This window comes from Haliotis rufescens, unplaced genomic scaffold, assembly GCF_023055435.1.
Source record: "Haliotis rufescens isolate VD_foot unplaced genomic scaffold, xgHalRufe1.0.p SCAF_4, whole genome shotgun sequence".
Classification (NCBI taxonomy): Eukaryota; Metazoa; Mollusca; class Gastropoda; order Lepetellida; family Haliotidae; genus Haliotis; species Haliotis rufescens.
The window spans coordinates 34595061-34617549 of NW_025964112.1; the positions used below are offsets into that span (position 1 = coordinate 34595061).

Genomic DNA, 22489 nt, shown 5'->3' on the forward strand with positions numbered 1-22489 from the left:
GTCAGGAACCATAACCAAATATGGCAACCATGAAACCGGACATCAGGACACAATTTCCTTCGATTTCTGACAGACCCCAATACTGACCAATCAAAAACTTTCCCCAACATCTTAGCAGCTGGACATGCACTATTCTATAATTTCAACAACAATGACATGGCCAAAAAACTCATTGTCCTCCCAGAAAACTCCAGCCACTATTTCCGCTGTCCGCAGATGGAAGGACCGGGGTCACTCTGGCCCTATTGAGTCAGACTGACCCCTATTGAGGTCCCTCAAGGCCTTGAACATGCCTCTCCGAAACACAACACCATGTGGGATACTACTGGTCAATTCTTTTTGACATGCCAATGACCAGGGAAAGGGGGATGAACTTCTTTCAATGGTTAATGCCTGCACTTGAAAGAGCCAGGGAATGGAATTAGGGGATGTTTTAAGCTTTATGATTTAATGAGCATTATTTGGTGGTTAAGGCACAATTTTGAACTGGGTGTTTCTCATTTGTTTCCTTTTCCAGGGAAAACTGTCTTGAAGTAAGGAGAGATTGATTTAGATATAATGATGCCTTACTGAGTTTTATTTCAATGTTTTCTGAAAACACTTGTTTTTATAGATTATAGTCAAATAATAATCAATGCATAAAAAATCTTGTCATCATCAACTTGTACAAAATGGGCAGAAATGTGTCTTCATATTTCGCTAACTATAATTATGCACATGAATCATGTAAGTGAATGAGAAACTGAGAACCAGCACCCAGGTTTTGTTAACAAAAAACCTGGATATTTTACACATTTTTACAAATATGGACTCTGTGCCTTATGTCTATGTGAAACTAGGAAAGTCTTTCATATTAGCCATTAGTCTCAACATAAGTCTATGAACATTCTTCTGGCTTAGTGAGATCAGCTAACACTGGACTAAAATCAACTGAAATTAATGCCAAAATACAGTTTCAGTTTAGTTAACTTAAAGATATTTGACATAGACAGATAATAGTCCATATGAAAACAATAATCTGAAAATGATGTTGACAGCCATATATGGGCTGGTCGACTCAAAAGTGTTTGGCACAGACTATAAGAGGGTGTGGATCATTAACTGAAACAAAACTTGAATTAGCAAGAAAGTGGAGTTTGAATGACTTACTCAAACTTGCTAGTCAGTCCTGCTTTAACACTTCTTTATCTATATTCAGAAAATATTGCCAAACAACAACTGTACTGTTGTTGGATAAAACATAGGTCTTTTGCATTCCATACATACACTTTGCCCACTGTGCTTTTAAGGATTTGAATAACAGCTGATCACGAGATACACATGAAATTGATGAAACATAAAACTTGTCATTTGAGAAAAAGAACAAAAAAAACACATTTCATTTAACCATGTTAACCTAAACTGCTATGATTAAGCAAACAATCTTTTCAAAATTATCTATTTGTATTTTTCGCCAACACTTATAAACAGAAAGCTATAATCACTGCACATCACAAAAAAATAAAAAATGTTTGAGACCACACAAAATCGCCCCAAAACTTCATAATCTCACAAAATTTTCAGAAAGGAATATTCTATGACAAATTTCCTGTTTCAAACAATATGGACAGTGACACAAGTAATGCCAATGTGACCTGACCTCACCATGAAATGGCGATCCGAGACAGAGACAGGCTTATTTTAGCCCCCAACTATGCAACATTGCTGACAAGGTGTGTTGAGGCTGGCAAGCTGGTAGTGTTGAGGTGGACAACTCAGGTGAGGTGCCTACCTGACAGGTGAAGGGTTATCCAGTGGTCAGTCTGTGTCACTCACACTGGACATACTTATATGGTACAGGCTATTTCAGTCAACTCATCTCCTTGAGAATCCTTGTGTGTACGCACATATCTTGGCAGGCCCAAGGGGACAATTGTAATCATTGTTCTTGCCTTCAGGCTTGATAACAAGAAAAAGTTCCTGTTATATTTCTCAGTGGATCTACATACACAAGTATACTCAAAAGAAAAGTAACTTGTTTGCCATATTCTGATTACCACAGGACATAACTAAAAACTTTCCTCATTTTCTTGGAATACTTCAAGTGCACAGGTGTTTGATTGGATTGAGGATGAACCCAGACAGGCCTCTAACAGATTTGTATGCATATCATGGTATATTCTAATGAACAAGATAAATTCAAATTCTGCCCAGCATCGTTTTTTTGTCTTTACATGAGTTGTCAAAGTGAAATGACTTTTTTAGTCCCTTTCAGAGACATATAAGCAGTTTCAGAAAAAAAAGATTGTGATTTTGTTTTACCTCAATACAGGATTCGAAATTAAGGGCTCAAATACGCAAAATCCGTCTTTATATATGATTTTTCGTCTAGAAATCGAAATAAGAAATAAAGACGATATTTTTTTCGTCTTGCTTTTTCACGTTTTAAAATCGGTTGCGAGGTACCTAAATTCACTGTGATAACTTTCGATTTCGAAGATTTTTCTATATTTGTTTACCTCTAGTTAAGAGTTACCTCCCCATTCACGTTTCCCAGGAAAACTTTTTACTTCCTTTTTTTCTGTTCAACTTTGGTGAACGCAGACTTCTCCGAGCTCTTTTTGACCAATGAACATATAGCATGGAGATTAATATGATGCAAATGACGTATGTCTATTTTCAAGAGACCAATCAAATGCCGTAAAAACTATGTTATCGATAATTTATTCAATTGACCCAAGGTCGTTTCGGTTTTTTTAGATGACATTCAATCCTTGAGTCCCCATAGGCCGGTTGACCGACCAAGTCGTAGTCAAGTCAAAAAAGTATATTATTTTATGAACCTACCTATCATATCATTCGTTTATCACATTTCACAATGTCTGAAATATGTATTCCATTTCAATTTATCATTTTTTATTGATAAATTAAAAAATGATTCACTATTTCCCGCAATGTTATTGAAAAATCTTGGACACACGCTTCGACAATTGGTCCACATCGAACATGTCAAAGAGCAATATATAAAGATGTTTCAAGCAAATCTTTAAATATAATATACAAAGTAATAAATGAAATCAACAAAAATATATATTAAAATTGTCAAACTTAGATCTACATCTAAGTTATTATTTCTGTCTTTTCACGCAATTGCATGTAATGTAAGTCAAATCACACCTCGGCTTTCGTCGCCTCAATTTCTCGGCTCAGACACAATGTTTAATGCAAGACAAATATATGCAGGAACAATCCTTGTCACAGCTTGTAACCTAGCACGATACACCCAGGAAGTTCCATATTTTTAATATAGATTGCAATTTCCTGCTTTAAACATTCAGAATAACATGATTTAATCAAAATCTTTTGTCAAATTCTGAAATCCATCATACACGAGGACGGTACCATAGGTGCAATTTGATTGGCTGACTTAGGTCACATGCTCAGATTTGACCAATTACGAACCTTGTAGAAGATTTTGGTAAGAAAGCGTCATTAGAAACCAATTTTATCCAAGCTTTCTAGCGATGTGTCACATGGCAGTCTTCAAAGAACGTGTTATTCATACAAAGCTGCGAAAACGGAGGTATTTCTTCATGTTACTGAGTGGACAGTCGCTGTTATCAGAAAATGGGAGATGACAGATACTATTTATAATTCTTTTTAAAATAATTTTCCAAATACGTAAAGAATGAAAATAAAAAAGAAATAGGTAAGTGGATTTTATTAAATCTTATATTTGTGAAAATCGTCAATTTTTTGCTTCCTTGGTCCTTAATCCTGACGTTATGAATGTGTAAGCTTACATTTTTTTTATTTACAACAAACTTAATTAAGTTGAAAATGCATTATTTAAATAATATGATAAACATAACTTTCATTTTTATAAACAATAGGTTTAGACCTTGAAATGGTGTAAGATATGTGGAAGCAAAGATGTCATACAAGCAGATCTTTTCTTTGATAAATGTAGGCTTCATCTATCACACAAAAGTCTCTGGGAACTCTGTGTCACAGCAGTAAACGCTTCTGGTTGACTGGTGTTGAAAGAGTTAATGTTTTATGAGAGTAATTTAATTACTTTGTTATCTGAATGTCATAACATGCATAATCAGCCATTACAGTAGAACACGGATATAATGAACACGGATATAGCGAACAAACGGATACAACGAACTGTTAAAAAATCCCCTATCTATCTCCTATATAATATCATATAAAATTTACGTATACAACGAACTCTCTACAGCGAACTAATGGATACAGCGAACTGATATCTGATCACCGGCAAGCCCATCTTTCACTAATTAGTGACGTGTATAGCCAACTGAGAAATCTCACTCAGTGCCAAGTGTCACTGACAATTGGCTGTACGCAAATCAGCGGCGAATCAATACAATCAGCGGTGACGGATCAACCTTGTTAAATTTGCATTGTGTTAATCTTACCTGTACATGTAATCTTGTCTGTAAAACAAACATAAAACATATAAATTTTACGAGATTGTGTCCAAGTGTCAGTTCACTTGCATATGCTATCATGTCGGGCAATAGTAAGAGGAAACCTATCAGTTTAGACACGAAATTGAGAATTATTAATGCTGTTGATGCTGGCATAAAAACCAAGAAAGACATTGCAATGGAATTTGACATTCCAAAATCAACATTAAGGACCATTATGAAGAAGAGAGAATCTATTCTTGAATCCTGCGACTCGACTGACTTTGGCCCCGCCCGGAAGAGGTTACGAGCTGCCAATCACCAAGACGTAGAAGACGCCCTCTTCAAATGGTTTCAAGCTGCGAGAAGCGAAAACATTCCGCTTAGTGGTCCGTTACTGCAGACCAAAGCTGATGAACTTGCAGTGAAATCAGGCCATGAAGATTTCACGTGTAACACTGCAATTACGTGTATTGTGTTTTGTCTTGTCCAAGATGGTGGACGTTTCTGAGCGAAGACGTGTATAACGAACAACGGACATAACGAACTGATTTCTCTGGTTCCTCGTTGTTCGTTATATCCGTGTTTTACTGTACTTATATGCAGCATATATCATGATCATGCAATCTGGTGATATTGTTTTTGAACGTTTGGAGTTGAGAAAAATAAGTGCTAGTAGATTTTTGATTTGGCTTGTAACTTTCAAAACCACAAGCAAAAATTTGCTTGTGCCTAAAAAAATTAAATTTTAACCCTGCAATACACAATATTATGCAAGCATCAAGCATGTCAGGACACCCTAACTGTCACTAAGAGTCAGTTTATTCACAAAATTGAAGTTTAACAACTTGAAAGAACCTCTCCTCCGATTAATGACTGAAAAATTCTAGGCCTCACATGTAGGACATAGTGAAATGTTTTGTTGTGGGCATTACAAGATGTTACAGAGGTACATGGATATCCACACAAAAAACCTTGGAGTCACCTTGTCCTATAATCATGGTTGTCCCAAACAGTCATTATGGTGGACATATTTGGTTCTCAAGATTTTCACCTTCTTAAAACATATCATGCATTTGACAGGCTTAAACACAGCACAAGTCCAAAAAGACCGGTATTAAGGAAATCACTTTTGCTGGTAGTTTACTTGTTTTCCCTCATAATCTAGTAATGTCTGTGACTTCAACCACTGTGAAGAGTTGCATCCCTTGGACACACCAGAAACCTATGATTATGGGTACGAATCTCAGTTTGCCTGAACGTGTTTCGAGGTTTGTCAGCACTGTCTTCGTGCGTTACACCAAAGTGGTAAACGTCTGAGACCTGCATCACTTCGGGCTTTCTCATCACATTAAGCTGACACGCTGGGATATTAATGGAATACTGTTCAAAGTGGCGTTAAACCTAACTCAGTTCAGCCACTAATCTGACACTTGAGTCTAGTTAAAAATAATGGCTTAGTCATGGTAGGAAGCTCAGCTGATAATAGTCCATATACATCAAGAGGTTACTGAAAATGATGCCATGAAAATTGTGGCACAAGCTGTGTTCCATTCTATTTGTCTGAACGAGCTCTGGACCAGCCAGTTCCTACCATCTTCCTGAGGCAAGAGAGTTAACTGACTTTAAAAGTCCAGTTTCCACCCTTGCCGAACTAGGCTGCAATTCATGAACTCAATTGTAGCGCAACCAGTGGTTATTACGAGTTATGTCTTTTAAGCCTCTCCTATGGACCAATCAGATTCCACCCCTAGTATCACTTGCATTTGCTTCAAACAAAATGGCGGTGCCCAGTCAAGACGATCTGATCGATAATCAAGATCTATATTGTGATAAAACGACTCTTACATAGCGAAGTGCATTAAATCACGTGAGCACCTTGATTAAAAACATGAAAAGATTTGGAAAATATCTGTTGAAACAGAGATGGTGGTGCACATGCTTTGCAAATCCAGCAATCAACCGAAATCTGCATGACCTGATCCATTTCATTTACTTCTTAGGACTACCTATGTTCACCTGCCCAGTCCTAAGGGGAGATACAAATTAGAGAATGTATGTGATGAATATCGAACTTATTTCTTTTTTATCAATCAACAACTTACAAAGATCACTGTATTGTGTGTCACAAGTATTCAGAGCTACAGATAAGCTGTGTATTTGCGTAAAATACTCCCTAAAAATATTCAAAACCCAGTTACTTTCAATCCTCTTGCGAACATGTACAAAAACGCGTGCATTGAAGGAAAAACTCAAACAGCACATGTAAATACCCAATGAAACTTTTTTAGCATACGTACAACAGAGCTTATTTCCAAAACAGTTATGAGCTAATTTACTTTCTGAGTCAAGCCTATATATTTAGAGTGAGTGAGTTGGGTTTAACGCTGCTTTTAACAGTATTCCAGTTATATCGCGGCGTGTCAGCTTAATGTGGGAGGAAGGCATGAAGTGATGCAGGTCTCAGACGTTTACCACTTCGGTGAAACCCACGAGCACGGGTATGGTGCTGACAAACCTAGAAACATAATCGGGGCGAACCGGGATTCGAACCCACAATCATAGGTTTCTGGCGTGCCCAAGGGACACACCTCTGCACAGCGAAGCATAGCGCTTTAGACGACTGGGCCACCCGTGCCCCCCCCCTATATATTTAGAACAGTTATATACATCTAAAACATGTTTTCACTTTTCTTGGGAAAAACCCAATAGAGTGATGAATGGATGAGTGAAACAATTATGGTTACCCAATGAAAAATGTTATAACCTAATCAAAATAGAAACCCGAGAGTAAAAACTCAATTGCTCAAAAAGTTATCTGGAGCTCTGAGTATTACCTGTAGGTGAATGCTATATCATGGCAGCCTGTGAATAACAAACCCAGTGGATATAATATTAACTATGAACAATGTTGCCGACATCACCCAATCCCCAATGGTCAATATAACCACAAATCCCCATTAGTCAATATAACCATCCAATCTCCATTAGTCAACATAACAACCAAATCCTCATTAGTCAATATAATCACCAAATCCTGTTTAGTCAATATAACCACACAATCCCCATAGTCAATATAACCACACAATCCTCATGAGTCAATATGACCACCCAATCCCCATAAGTCTATATAACCACCAATCTCATTAAAATCAGATCTTAGTTCTGGCTATGGCTAAACAAAGATCTGAAGACATCCCATTACGGGTCACGCCAGAACGACCTTTCATCTGACCAATCAAAGCATCGCTTACCAGATCATGAAAGTGACAGTCGGAATGTGTTTTCTAATCATGCAACCTCGAAAAGGTTAACATGGGGTATTCCAAATGACAGTTACGGCCTGTACGACTGATTCCGTCAAAATTATCATCTATCTCTGGCTTCCATGGTCTATATAACCACCCAATCCCCATTAGTCTATATAACCACACAATCCGTATAAGTCAACATAACCATCAAATCTAATATAACCTCTTTAGTCATCTCTCTTCTTTCAAGCATAGGAAACTGAGGATCTATGATCTGATGATGACCTGGGATCCCCATGGGAGGATCAAGTTTAGGATTCTAATGAATTAAATCTTCCTTACCCTTCACACCTAATACCTACGACACATACTTCATGGCCCAGGCTGTGAGCAGCCGTAACAGCTGGATAAGACTTTGCATGGTCAATGCTTTTCTAAAGCCTTCTTGAAAACTGGAGGTCTACAATCCTCCTGAACATTCTATTAAGTTGAGTACCCACTCCCACTTGTTCTGACCATTACAGTCTGTACATATCCAAATTATCACCATGCCAAGATCTACAAACAAGCCTTAATCCTCTGTCCTCATGTATTGATCACTACAATATAGATCCGACACATATCGTCAGTTTCCAAGGTCACTCCAAAAGAGACTCATTTCGCTCACAATGGACACCTGTATGAGCATGTTATGGCCGAAAATTGTTGTGACAGTGCTGGAATTGACTAATGTGAAGCAAACATGCCCAGATCTGGAATGTGTGACCGAGAGGCTACTCAAGAGCATTTGAGCATGACCATGCAATTGACCACCTTCTGATATGTATCACAATGACAAGGAAATATGTTCCACTTGGCTGGTGGTGAACACAGTCTGTCACACTGACTCCAGTACACGCCCACCATGGGTATCATCACCTGTCAGCAATGAACGACAATCGATGGTGTTAACCATAGACATAGATATTTTATGACACATATGATCTTGTCAGGGTTTCTGGGGCACAGGTACATGTTTATCAGGTTTACTTGTTTGTCTGAACCTGATACATAGCAGACATTAACTGTTATTTTGAAAACATGTTAATGTTATTGGGTGAAAAACAATTTTTTTTAACCATCACAACTTCACCTTCCGACTGTTACATATTCAAGTTTACATAAGATAAAAATACAGACAAAAATCAATGTTCAGATTAATGAAAATTCATACTGGTCTGCTGGTCCAAGTCTAGTATATTTTCTTAAGGACAAGTAAAAATAAATAGTCCAGTGGTATTGTGTTAATTTGGGGACAAACAAAGTAATTTAATTTTGTAAGGCCTTTGTATTCAGCTATAGATTCTAGCTTGCTGGTTTTGCTTAAAGTTTAAACAACCGTGCATGGATCAGTGGGTTACCTTCTTTTCTGGTTTCTCATACTAATTATGCATGCTCACTTGTTTTGTGGCTAATAGATGTGTTACACACACTACCTGGGAAAAGGGGAAAAGTTGACCTGTTGCAAACAAATAAACCTCTGACCAGCCTTAACTTGTCCTTTATTACTGCCATTTAGTAAACATCTTTACTGCCATTTACGAAACACTGAATTAGAATGAAGCAATACCATATAAAACCCTTTTTGGTCAGGGACATTGTGCCTGGTGGAGATGCAAGGGGACCAGTTGATTTTTCAAAGTGCTGGTCCATTGGACCACTGACAAATTTTGGTTAACATCAAACACTAAATTTGAATCATTCTTATTATTTTGTCATTTATATTAATAATATATGACTCCCAATGTTCTGTAGATAAAGAGTCCCTTGAGTCACATGACACTATATAAGAAAATTACAAACAAATTCAAATCAGAGCATGGAAGAACCTTCAGATAGAAAAGCAAACAAGTGCTGCCGACCTCAAACATGCCCAATCTTGAATTAAAAAAGAAAAAGTTTGAAGTTAGCATTGGTTGTCCAAGGATAAGCATTTACAGAAGGAAAAAATGAAAGAAATTAGATTTACGATTATTTCTATTTAGACATATACAAATTATGATTAAAGGAAAAAGGAAACAAAATGAATTTGCTCATATTTGCATTTGGAGAGACAGACATGATATATTTTCCTGCACCAAGACATCACTCACTGTTACAGTCAGTAACAGTGATTTTGATTTACATTGTGACTGGTGATCACAGCCAAGATTTACCAAATCATGCTTTATATCATGTTATATTGTCTTTGTCATGGATACTCAAGATCTTCCAGTTGATTTATTGGGAAATGACTGATTTAGGCCTTCAGAGACAAATTGCATAAAAACGTATGCTCAAAGCTAGCCTTTACTGTTTACTTGCCCTGGGACAAGGAACATTTTTGCTACTGCTAGTGCAAAAATGTTACATTAGGTCTAACATTGCTGCTAATTTATTATAGGGGTGTGTTGGTCAGAGGGAATCAGGGGAAGGCATGACAGTCACTAGGGGAGGGTCTTAAAAATAACATACTTTGTCAGGGAGGTTCATGAAAAAATGGACAGCTTATAATAAAATATAAACTGCTTTAGCATATTGTCTTTTAAGGAAGGGCCATGAAAGAAAAGTACAAGGACACTTAGAGGTATTCATTTCTCTACTTTAGCGCAACAAAAACCTCTGATCCTAAGCATGATGAAGACAGATGTTCCACAAAAATGTTTCATCTGATTATTGTGTATTTTCGTATTTTGGAGTACATGTCAGACTGCATTTCGTGGAATGCGGTGAAGAAATGTTATATAATCTACTATTTACTTTTTTAATCAGCATAATTTCTGAATAATTTTACTTTTTTAAATCATTACTTACTCACTTCTTAACCCTGAATTTCAATTTCTGCATAATCTGAATCATTACATCAACAATATAAGTGACCAAAAATAAATGAGGAAGAATAGTTTTTGACACATAAGCCATCTCAGTAGTCTAAAATGTTGTACGCAGAAAAACAGCTCTTTTAGAGAAGGCAGTCTTTTACACTAACAAGTATCAATCTGCTTCACCAATATTACAGCTTGAAAATATCTACCAGGTATATCATGTACAAGTAATGTTTGTATTTATCATCATGATCATGTTTTGTTTCTTTGGTTTTTTTATTATATTTCTGGAAGTTTCTAGAATGTACTTCTGTACACTTCCTTTCTTTGGCCATACAATCATAAATCAATACATTATATTTCAAAGGTATATTTTTTATAAACTTCATTGTCATCACATTTGGAAAATGATGGAAAACAAATTTTCCTTTGGATAGTAAAGTACTTTCTTATCCATCTTATTTTATCTAAATGAAATCATTTATAAAACTAGAAAATATAAACATGATAAACACTAAAAAAGCAATCTTCATGCATAATATAAAATGTGTACATACACCTCCAAAATGCCACTGAACATCTACCTCATAAATGGCCACTGGGTTATTGGATCCTCACGATGGGACACAACAGGGTTGTTTGTTACCACCCACTTTGTCTATTGTATGTGTCCACAATGCAGGCTCTGTCATCCCATCATATACTTCCCCTGACAGATACAATTGTTCCTGTATCATTGTCTGTACCTAAATCATGTATATTCTTCTGTTAAGGCATGTCATAATAAAACATGTTTGCTTTGGCTGTACAACAAAGACTTGTCAGTGCTTAGTGGGGCCAGAACACTATGTGCAATGAAGCTATTATAATACATTCATAATGAAAATTTTCAAAAAAACATATTTATCTGGTAATTCAAAACGAAAGTGTATTTTCATTAGGTAGAGGACTGAAGGGAGTATTCAAAGTGCCTATTTGAAATGCTTTTGGTGCAATAAATACAGAATTTCACAGGTAAAGACAACATGAATAATGGTTAAGTAATTTGTAAATTTATTAGTGTGTCTCAACGGGAATTGTGTGAGTCATCATGGTAATGGGAATTGTATTAAAGTACAACTTTTGGTGTTGTGTAGAAATCTTAAATGGTGTTGATATAATAGAGATAAGTTTTAGAAACACACTGAACCTTCAACTGATTCTATTTCTACATCCAACATGTTTCCAAGAACTGTGAAAACAACCAATAAAAACAATCAAAATCTCAAGATGACTTAATCACCACAATGCCTCACAACTGTAGGCTTTTGGGCCAAGTTCCATGAAGAATTATGACAAACCAATTTTCAGCTACACCATGTCAGGGCTTGATTTAGCAATGCAAAACATGCACAAGTGCACCTAGTGCATGTAAAAAAATCCAATTTGTGTCTGACTGACCCTTACTTTTCCACACAACATTGATCATTGAACACACTCAAAACCACTAACCCTTAATCACCATACTACATCACTAATCCCTATGTTGTGTAATTTGTCATGCTTTCTTGGGTTTGATGTCATCAAAATGTGGGTACTTCAAGTATGTGCACATGTCCCTATTACGTTTTACAGCAATATATCATACATTTTAGTAAAATCATGACACAATCATCAAATTCTGTGATTATATTTATTTAACTAGTTTATGCATCAATGTTTCAACTTATATAAATTTATGGGACCCGAGTGCAACCTGGTTTTGTATGGTGCAACTAGGGTTTCATGTCAATACTACCCGGAGGATCACTACACGTGCCAGGGTAACAAAATGGAGTCAAAGAGCTCCAAAAACCTTCTGCATCACTCAAAGCAGAAAGGGATGTTCAATGAATCAAGTATGCACTACATGGCCCTGAGTTCTTCTTTATGACTATTACAGCGTGGTATATGTGCACATATGACTGGAATGCAAAGCATGTGCTTGGTGTAATTACAGGCCTGTGTTCACCATCCAGTGACCACTACAGCTATTAGACAAGCTGGCGGTCAGCCATAACCAGACACCTTCTAAGATTGATGACTGTAAAGCAATTGGCTTCTGCACATGAAAGGAGCAACTTCGGAGAGCTTCCCATTATGTATTGCTTTAATTTCATTTTAACACATGGTCACTGTGACTTAACAGGCAAAACAGGTTTTCCACCTCCCAATTTGAGGATGTTTGTTGATATTTGAAAATTATTTAATTTTCATGTGTGACAATCAAGATGGTGTGGCAGAGATTTTTGGGATGTTTTGAAAAATAATAATATATGTATCTTCAATTTGACGTCATCATAATGATCATAATGTTCACCCTGACAACAGACACATGATGATAAATGTGACAATATGAATTACTTTACTTTAATAAGACACAACACTGAGAATTTACAAATCACTTACACAAAGTATTTTCAATCTAGAGTTTGAATGTCTCAACATTTCTCAAGCATAATTTTAAATTAGAACCTTGCCGGAAAAGTGGACTAAAAGATTAGCCCTACACATAAATAACTTGTAACTGCTCTTTACTTACTATTGGCTACCACAAGAGAAATACACTGTGTTACAGCAAATGCTTGCAATGCCTTGTAACATTTTGGCAGGACACAACAAACCAACATCTGATCAACACCTTACAAGCAACTCAGCTTTTTGTTGAAGTAATGCATGAAGTGACCCATTTTGAAAACTGAAGTTTCAGATGGTGATGATAGCATTGTGTCCAACATGTCCAACAGTAAGACAGTAACCTTGATCTCTGTTTGTGACGTTCAGCTCATTTGTATCTGTTCCAACTAGTTTATTCCCTTGGAGCCTATCAACTTTACCTTAGGAACCAATTAACATTTCCAGAACCCAATCTATTGCTTAAAGTTTCTTTCCTCAAAACAACCCAGATTAAAGACAGCAGTAGTGACAATAGCTGTATTTGATTGTAGAATGCAAGGCATTTTTATCTTCGGCCAACTATTTATGATACATAGCGACCTTGACGTATGAGGGATGCTTCCAGTAGGGCACAACATGTTCATCTGTTTCTCTAACACCTGGTGTCATCAACCAAATTTACTATGAGTCTTACATTTGTAGTTTTCTGTGAGTAATCTGCTTCAAATAAGTTGGGATTCATTTCTTTTGGTTTGACAGAGATAGGAGATATACCCTTAACACAGTGATAGAAACTGACAGTTTCAGTCCACTAGTCCTTATAATGATGATATTCATACAGCAAAACCCCTAAAAAGAGCATGTTTCTACAAGTCCTTATGATACCAGGATTTTTTTTAACTATTGGGCAGATTGGTAAGGACTATAGGACAAGTGCCAATTTCATTCGCTATGTTTGGATATTTTAATCGCCAGCTGTCATCATCATCAACAATCACTTGCTTCTAACATTATTATTTCCTGTACTATTATGACAACATAACATTTGACTGAAGTCTGTTTTCTTTTGATATTGATGAAGAAAGTCACTCAGAGTGACGTCATTAGCAAAACTAGGCTTGGATCGGTAATTCATGTGAATGTCAGTCTCAGTGGACGGCAAATGAAGTACCTTATAAATCTTTGTTTTGAACAAAACATCGGCCATAATCAATACCGGTTATTTTTCGAATGAAGTCAGTTTGTCTTTTATCATCATGGTTCCCCGCTGTCTATGTTCAGTGCAAGGAAATAACATTTCACTTTGCTTCAAGGTTACATATCTATTTGTGACCCGTGAAGATCCAGGGTAGAATAGGTCTTCAGCAACCCATGCTTGCCAAAAAGGCGACTATCTTGTCGTAAAAGGCGACAAACGGGATCCAGTGGTCAGGCTCGGTGACTTGGTTGATGCATGTCATCGATGTTCATGATGTCAATCACTGGACTGTCCGGTCCAGATTCAATTATTTACAGACCGCCTTCATTAACTGGAATATTGCTGAGTGCGGCGTTAAACAACAAATAAACAAACATATCTATTTGTAGTCTCAAACCAAATTGAAATATTCCCCAAAAAGGTGAGGTTAGTTGAAATGGGGTTTAACGTCGCGTCCAAGATTATTGCACTTATATAGCGATGTGCATGCACGTGAGTGTGTGGCTGCTTGTACTAGTCCGGACTGATGCCGATTTATAGTGCCAGCACACTGAGATACCATGCCGCAGTTTAACATGAATACTCACTCAGACACAGTATACTGACTCCGAGCCAACCAGTCCTTGTTTTAGCCCTTTAATGCCGAGCGCCAGACAGGGTAACAACAAGTACCATCTTTAAACGTCTTTTGGTATGACGCGGCCGGCGATTGAACCCCGGACCTTCCGCTCTCTGGGCGGACGCTCTACAACTAGACCACGGAGGCGGTCATTCCCCAAAAAGAAAATTGTGATGGAACTTTGTGTGACTGATTTGGGGATCTAACAAAATTACTTCAGAGATGTCACCAATGTATACTGCATTGAACATGTTGTTGAAAGAATCAAAATCGGGTAACTGTTTTACATTTTTTTTCATTTGTTCAAAGGTGGGACTGACAAAAATGGGGGAGAGGAGATGTCACTGGAAATTTGTAGTCTACAGCAACTGGCAGTTTCGAAAGCCAGCAGGAACACTGGTAGAACAAACTCTTTGTTCCATGTGAGGAGCTCCATATTATTCAATTATCCAGATGATCCATCTTTTCATAATTATCCAGCAAACTCGGTCAAACAGATTGGCACAATGCATGAAAGACGTCAGGAAACATCACACTATTTCTTGTGTCAATTTCGTCAATTTCCTTCCAACACTCACTCATACATTGTAGCCATGTTTGTTAATTTAGAACCAACTTCAGCAGCCAAACATTCTATCAGACAACTTTCATATTTATCTGGTTTAAGAATCGCATGTTCTACTCATTCATATAATCAAGAGTTTATATCAAGTATTATTTTAACTCTTTCTCTCTCCTAAACATGCTAAATATTCAGTTATTTGTCTTCCTTTGGTCAGTAAATGACATAATCTTTTAGACTTCAGGGGATCATAAAAATGACCCCTGCATCCCAAACTGAGACCTTGGAAAACAAAATACTTGCATTTCCAGTAACCATGGTAACCAAGTATTTTACCAGTGACTGATTTTTTTAATTACTATATGTGTGTGTGTGTTTGTGTGTGTGTGTGTTCAATAACAATGAGGTTGTCAACCATGTCAACAGCTCAGACAAGAAATAACTACTGTACCTTGATTGTGAAATGACATAAATGATCCTTGTAAAGCCACCAGTGTTCATTATTCAATCAAGACATGTAACCCTTCAACTATAGCCCTAATTATGAAATATTACCTACCTATCTGGATTTGTAAAGGAAATGTTACATCATAGACTATCTACACTTATGTAATCATTCAATAAGATTATTAAGTAGATATGCCAGTCTTGCAGTCATTGACATGTGCATATATTGAAATGACCCAACAGAATTCAACACAAAGCCTAAGAAATCTTAATTAAACTGTAATGTATGGATGAATGACAAGAATGTGTTTACCAACTGACCAAACAAATAACTGAAAATTTAAATTATATAAAATACATTATGAACAATATGGCATTAATACCTGCTGATTGTAAATCTACTTGGTTTTATTGTTGAAAATACTGAATTCAAAGATACTAACAGTAACAGGCATAGAGGTTTGTGATAGTTATAAAGTAACTTCCAAAAAAAAACAATCTAAATTATATTTTTCTAAGTTGGGAAAGGAAAGGCTGGCTCATCCATTTGGAAAGATTATCTAAATTATATTTTTCTAAGTTGGGAAAGGAAAGGCTGGCTCATCCATTTGGAAAGATTATTTTTCCCATACCAATGACATTCATACAAAACTATGAAATTAATGGCCACTATGAAATTAATGGCCACTCATTTATACTTTTAACTACAATTCATCAATCAAGATTGTCATTCTGTATCAGTCAATGGTGCAAACTACAGTAAGATCAAACAATTTCTCCAGTCAAAACCATTTTTCTCTGACTATTTAAATGTTCTACTATTACTATGCTGTTTACAGATCCACCAACACAACACGTAAACACATGGAATAAAATCAAAATTAAAGAGAAAACAGTTCCTTCCATCTTGATATCAACAGATGACACAACTTCGTAAGAATGTCAGTGGCATAATTCATGAAGATAAAGGAGTCTATGAGAGAGATGATGACATATGTCATTGTGGACTGTGAAGAAAACTCATGAAGTTTATGAGACAAAATCATCTAAATTTTATCATATTTATTGATATTGATGATAATCGTTATGCAGGTTGTTATTTGTGAGACATAAACATACCAATCTAAGTTGAATGGCATTTCAAATAAAACCATAATCTACCTATTAGCATGATTAGCTGTTTCAAATTAAGGACTAATTCTATATCACAAAAAACACAGTAAAACAATGTCCATATCTTCAAACTCATTTGATTTTATGTAGCATATTTAATAATACTTATATGTCAAGCAGACAACAATAACTGATATAGTCTAATAACAATATGCAATTTGTCCAAATTAAAATATTTTTTTGATCTATTTTCTAACATGTCTAAGAAGACACAATTTATTTAGAACAACCTAGCTCTTTATTTTACTGTAATGGGGATGTTTCGGTATAGATCACTTTATCGTTGTCAGGCATTACAGTAAAATAAAGAAATTGTTATCCATACATCGTGTCAACTTTGTCATTCATCAACTTCTTAGAAATGTAGATAAAAAAATTATTAAGTACTGTACTGTAGATAGATTATTTCTTCTAAACTAAAAGAAATCTTATCTAAAGGCTGCTGTAGGTATTTTCATGTTTTCACTAAAATGTTCATTAACATTTTAAAGGTTAGGAATTTAACTATCAAGAAATGCAATACACGTATAGATATCTGTGTGAATATATATATATATATATATAAACGTACACACGTGACAAGTGCGCGAAAACAACATGCGATGAGCATTTCCATTAATGTAGATCAAATTCTTTAAAAATATAAAATAGCGAGTAAAATTAATTATAAACATTTATTACAGCCTTTAAAATACTTGCATTAAACATGTTTGAATTGTATTAAACCACACTGGGGACTACAGTATCAGTAATGTGCATGTTTGGGAAATATATATCTAAATATAGACTGTATGATCGGACCCACGACTGCAGGCCTATATGGATGTGGGACTTTTTCGGATGATTTCGCCTCCGACTCGCTCCACCCGTGGGAACATTTAGGCTGTTTTGCAAAATAAGCGAGCCCATATCTGAGACATGCCACATTAATACTCGCGAACTAGTAAATACCACCTACCTCCGAAGCTGTTCAGATGGTTTTGACAAGAAAAACTCTCCTACCCGCAGTAAACTGACAATCGTACTTTTTCAGACGGCAACCAGTGGCCATTCTCTCCCCATCTACGTTACACGTCCGCTGACCCAGAGAAAAATAGTTCTCAATATCAATACAGAAAATGTGTTATCCGATACTTAAGAAATGATCCACGTCTATGTTATATCACATACGGAACTAGTTTTATTCGGAATTGTAAAATATAATATGATAAAATCCCCGAATGAGTAAACGTTTGGGCTTGATTGTTACGTAATAATTTGACCTAAAACCGAGAATCACTGCGCCGGGTCGTCGTGACCTAGTTCCGCCGTGTTTACATGAGATGCGCATTTGGTTATGACACTTTAACAGCTGATTGGAATAATTTCTACATTTACAAAATCTTATGAATGAAGATGATAATGTAACTTTTCATTCTTTTGATGTATTTTACTTCGAAATCTAATCAATGTTGATGTTTTCGACTAATGATTCTAATTCTCCTTGCTATGGCGTATATGTATACACGTGTGTACCATTTACACATATAAATTATTAAATATCCCTAGTTCTACTTTTTTTTTAAATCAGATAAAAATAGTTATATCCTTATCCAAAATAATAAAAATCAGTTGAACTAACTCAATACTAATTTAAGCAAGTTATTCCCTAAATGTTGTTGATGTGGCCAATGTTTAAATGTTTGGGGAGTTTTGGGGTTATAACATTTTCTGCATATGCTTTGACGTTTTTGTTCACAAACTACTATAACAGACAAATTTGGGTCATGGCGCCCCCACTGCGCTTTATTTTGGGAGTGAAGGTGCTTTTGAGAACAATCTATTTTCCCCCAGCTGTAGCCAATAAATTATTTATTTAATGAGTACCATCAAACATTTCATTCAATTTCACCATTAACGCAAACACATTGACTTTTGGGTACTGTCCCATTTTTTCCGTATTTTATATATGTGTCCTTTATCATTGATTTTATTCCCTTATCATATTCTGTAAGCAAATTATATACAGTCATACCATTAAGCTGAAGTCAGATATTTCCTGATGTTACAAATTCTACTTCTACACTCTTTCTCATCCGTGAACTACCAGAACTGCCCCGGAAGGGCACGAGTCGAAACGATATTAAGCGCGAAGTGGCACAGCACCGAAAAACAAGATACCACAACCTGTGAAGATTTTATGATCGCTTCTGAGATTGGCGCATAAAAGTATGACAAGAAGGACATCACGTGATTATCTTTCTAAATGTACGATTTTCATATTACAATGAAACACCTTTCTTCAAGTGCTTAGGAAAAGTGGGAGGGAGACAGAGAGGTTTGATAGTTTTCGTATAAATTGGTACATCCGTTACACTCGTTACATTCGTTACATTCACATCCTAATCAGATTCCAGTGCTTGCACCAAATCACAAATCCTAAAGAAAGTCTCTCATTTGGAGGTTCGGGTTAAATGAGTCTAAATAAACAGGAGACTAGATGACCAGTCACTGGCGTATCTGGTCCAGTGTACAGGCTGTCGTCAAAAACATGGCTGGAATACACATTTGCTGTGTGCGGTATTAAATAAAAAACAAAAAACATTCATATTCAGCATTCATTTGATCCAATACAGTGTTTTTGCAGATTTGTTCGACAAAGGGAAAATGACGTTTATTTCAAATTCTTTTATACATTTTCAGCTTTGCCAGTTACAAAACCCCTCGTTCATTTTCCTTAAGAAGATAAACATAATTTGCGCAAGGGCTACAGATTGAAGCACTGTATTGGAGATACAAAACTCATTCTCCTGTGAGTTCAGTCATGTGTTTTTTAATCTTATGGTTGCATGTGTGTTTTGCGGGGTTCACTGTCGCTCTACCTATGACTACACTATATACGTGTGGGCGACACACAGTGTACCACACAGCTGTCATGTCAACATCCTCTGGCCAGTAATCTCTAAGGCGGGCGAGTAATACACTGATTCAGTTTGATTGTTGGTTTGTTGTTTTACGCCGGACTCAGCAATATTCCAGCTATATGACGGCGGTCTGTAAACAATCGAGTCTGGAACAGACAAGCCTGTGATTGACATCATGAGAATCGAACCACGCATTTGGAATACGATGACATGCATCAACCAAGTAAGCGAACCTGACCACACGATCCCGTTAGTCGCCTCTTACGACAAGCATAGTCGCCATTTACAGCATGCATGGGTTGCTGAAGACCTATATTCTACCCCGGATCTTCACGGGTGAATTGATTGACAATCAATAGGATAATCTCAGAGATGATTTCTTTTATAAAATCTTAAACGAGTAATCATTGTCCCCTATCCTGCGTGTTATGTAATTTATGTCCAACGTATTTTAAATATATTCAAATGTAACAGTAACTGAGATCAGATAATTTTAAACACAACTGATAATCAATCAAGTTTGTTAACGACTATATGAATGTTCAAACTGATTTTCTATGACAGTGTACACAACAAACCACTCAACGTTGACAATAAAGCTGTACACCTCCAACAGGAATGATTTTGTTTGTTGTTTAACGCCGCACTCAGCAATATTCCAGCTAAATGACGGTGGTCTGTAAATAATCGAGTCTGGACCAGACAATCATACGACAAGCACAGTCGCCTTTTATGACAAGCAATATACGGTCAACGCTTGCAGACAACATAAACAGTTGCTTGAAAATTAATGAATTTGAAATCATCTATAAAGAAATGAATACACAATGCCTTTTAGAAAGTGGTTAAATGTAACAAATGGTATATGTGGGGTCGTATTTTCTTAGTAAAGTATACATGCTAGTACGTTTTTCAGGTTGAGTCCTATACGGGATTCGAACCCACACTCCCAGGGTGAGGCACTTAATCGCCAGCACATATAGCCAGCGATCTAACCTACCTGGCCAACGCACCCCTGTGATCGCGTACGGGATGCAATCTTTCCACGAGGGAAGCGAACGTTTTCCTCTGCGAGAGGTAAGTTTGCAAACATCGTTTCAGTGTATAGCAGTTTCCAATATTTCTCGAACTCTAAACATTTATGCCCAAACCTTTTCAATGCTGAAAAAGTGTTAAAGCAAAAACACCAAAGAGCTCTGTCGCGAAATATCAACCCTTTACTCGCTAAACAACTGATAGCTGTCAGAAAAGGTGTAAGAAAAATATGCCTGAGAAACAAAGCATTTGAATGGATTGCATTATTCGCCAGTTCGTACAATACTTTAGCATTCAAATATATTAAGAATTTAAAATAATTCATGAAAGAATACTTTTTCGAAATATGAAGTTTCAATATTTAACGGTTATGAAATTATTAGGGCTGAAAGACCACAACCCTTAACAACCCATTGAACCCTTTCCACTCCACATGTCAAACTCTTTTCACAACGGAACAAGTTTTGTCGCAGAACGCTTTTCGAGAATCTGGTTGTGTAGTGTAACTCCTTAAACTGTTCATATTGCGTGAGGTAATATATTTTGAAGTCTAATATTGCGAAAACTCTCATGTATTATAAGTAGAACTTTTCTTAGGAGAGGAAATTCACTGCCCTTGTAAAGAGCAGGTATGGTTGGGCAGGGGAGTACGTTTCTTGGATATTGACGATACCTGTTAATTCCACGAGGGACACTGGCAACGCACTAAATAACTTCATTAGTAGCGGTTCGATTTGTCCTCATGGGTTTCACCAAAGTGGTAAACATCTGTATTAATCACTTTGGGTAACGCCCATTATTAAGTGACAGACGATGTTACAACTGAAACCCCAACTCTCTCACTCAATTAACAATTTGTGCTGACAATGAAACACCCGTCTGGCTGGTTGGATAGTAATCAAACGGTTTTATGATCATGTATATTTGTCAAGTAAATTATTTTTTAAGCCAACTGAAACGTCAGTGTACACTTGTTCTGTATCTAGCTAAGGTTCGAGAATTGTAAAACCCCCATGCCTGATATTGTGATGCCTGCATTTACTAAATAGTGCAGTGTGTGTGGCTGTATTGTCGAGGATGGGGGTGGGCGGTTATGTCATTATTTTTCATTTCAATTGTTAAAACACATATTCCTTCAAAGTTGTTGAATTTGATAGATGGCTAACCAAATGGATCACCGGTTAAATAATAAGACTTTGGTTTTAGATGCGTGTTGGTAGGTATAGATCACGTACATTGTGTACCCCTCTGATCTATAAAAAGGATGGAGTATGAGGACTGGTTTTTTTACCCGTTGGAACTGTAAAATTTAAATAAAAGGAAAACTTTGAAACATTGGTGTGAAAATGTTTTGACATGGCCGACAACTAAACTTGTATTTCTTTCACATGCGAGTTTTCGAGCTCAAATATTGCTAAAATGAATATCGGAGTTTGACCAAGTCCGTGGCGTAAGATGAAACCATATTTGACTGTTATTTGTGTTACGTGTAGGTGTTGTAAGAGGCGACTGAATGGAGCGGGGTATCGGGAGGTTAGGCTGGCTGACATTGGTGATTCCGGCCCGGGACATCCACACCTCCACAGCGTTGGATTGTGATCGCTCATTACAGTCACTGATGTGTCTGT

The 22489-nt window shown here is 36.6% G+C and overlaps 1 protein-coding gene across 5 annotated transcripts in view; it reads right to left on the reverse strand.

The window, feature by feature from the left end:
• The window catches only part of LOC124149866 (retinoic acid receptor gamma-like), a 103923-nt gene extending 85934 nt beyond the window's left edge, over positions 1–17989 (reverse strand). For all 5 annotated transcript variants that reach the window (XM_046521695.2, XM_046521694.2, XM_046521693.2 and 2 more), the window contains exon 1: positions 17882–17989. The gene's annotated coding sequence lies outside the window, so the exon portion shown is untranslated. The remainder of the gene's footprint in view (positions 1–17881) is intronic.
• Between the last annotated feature and the right edge of the window lie 4500 nt (positions 17990–22489).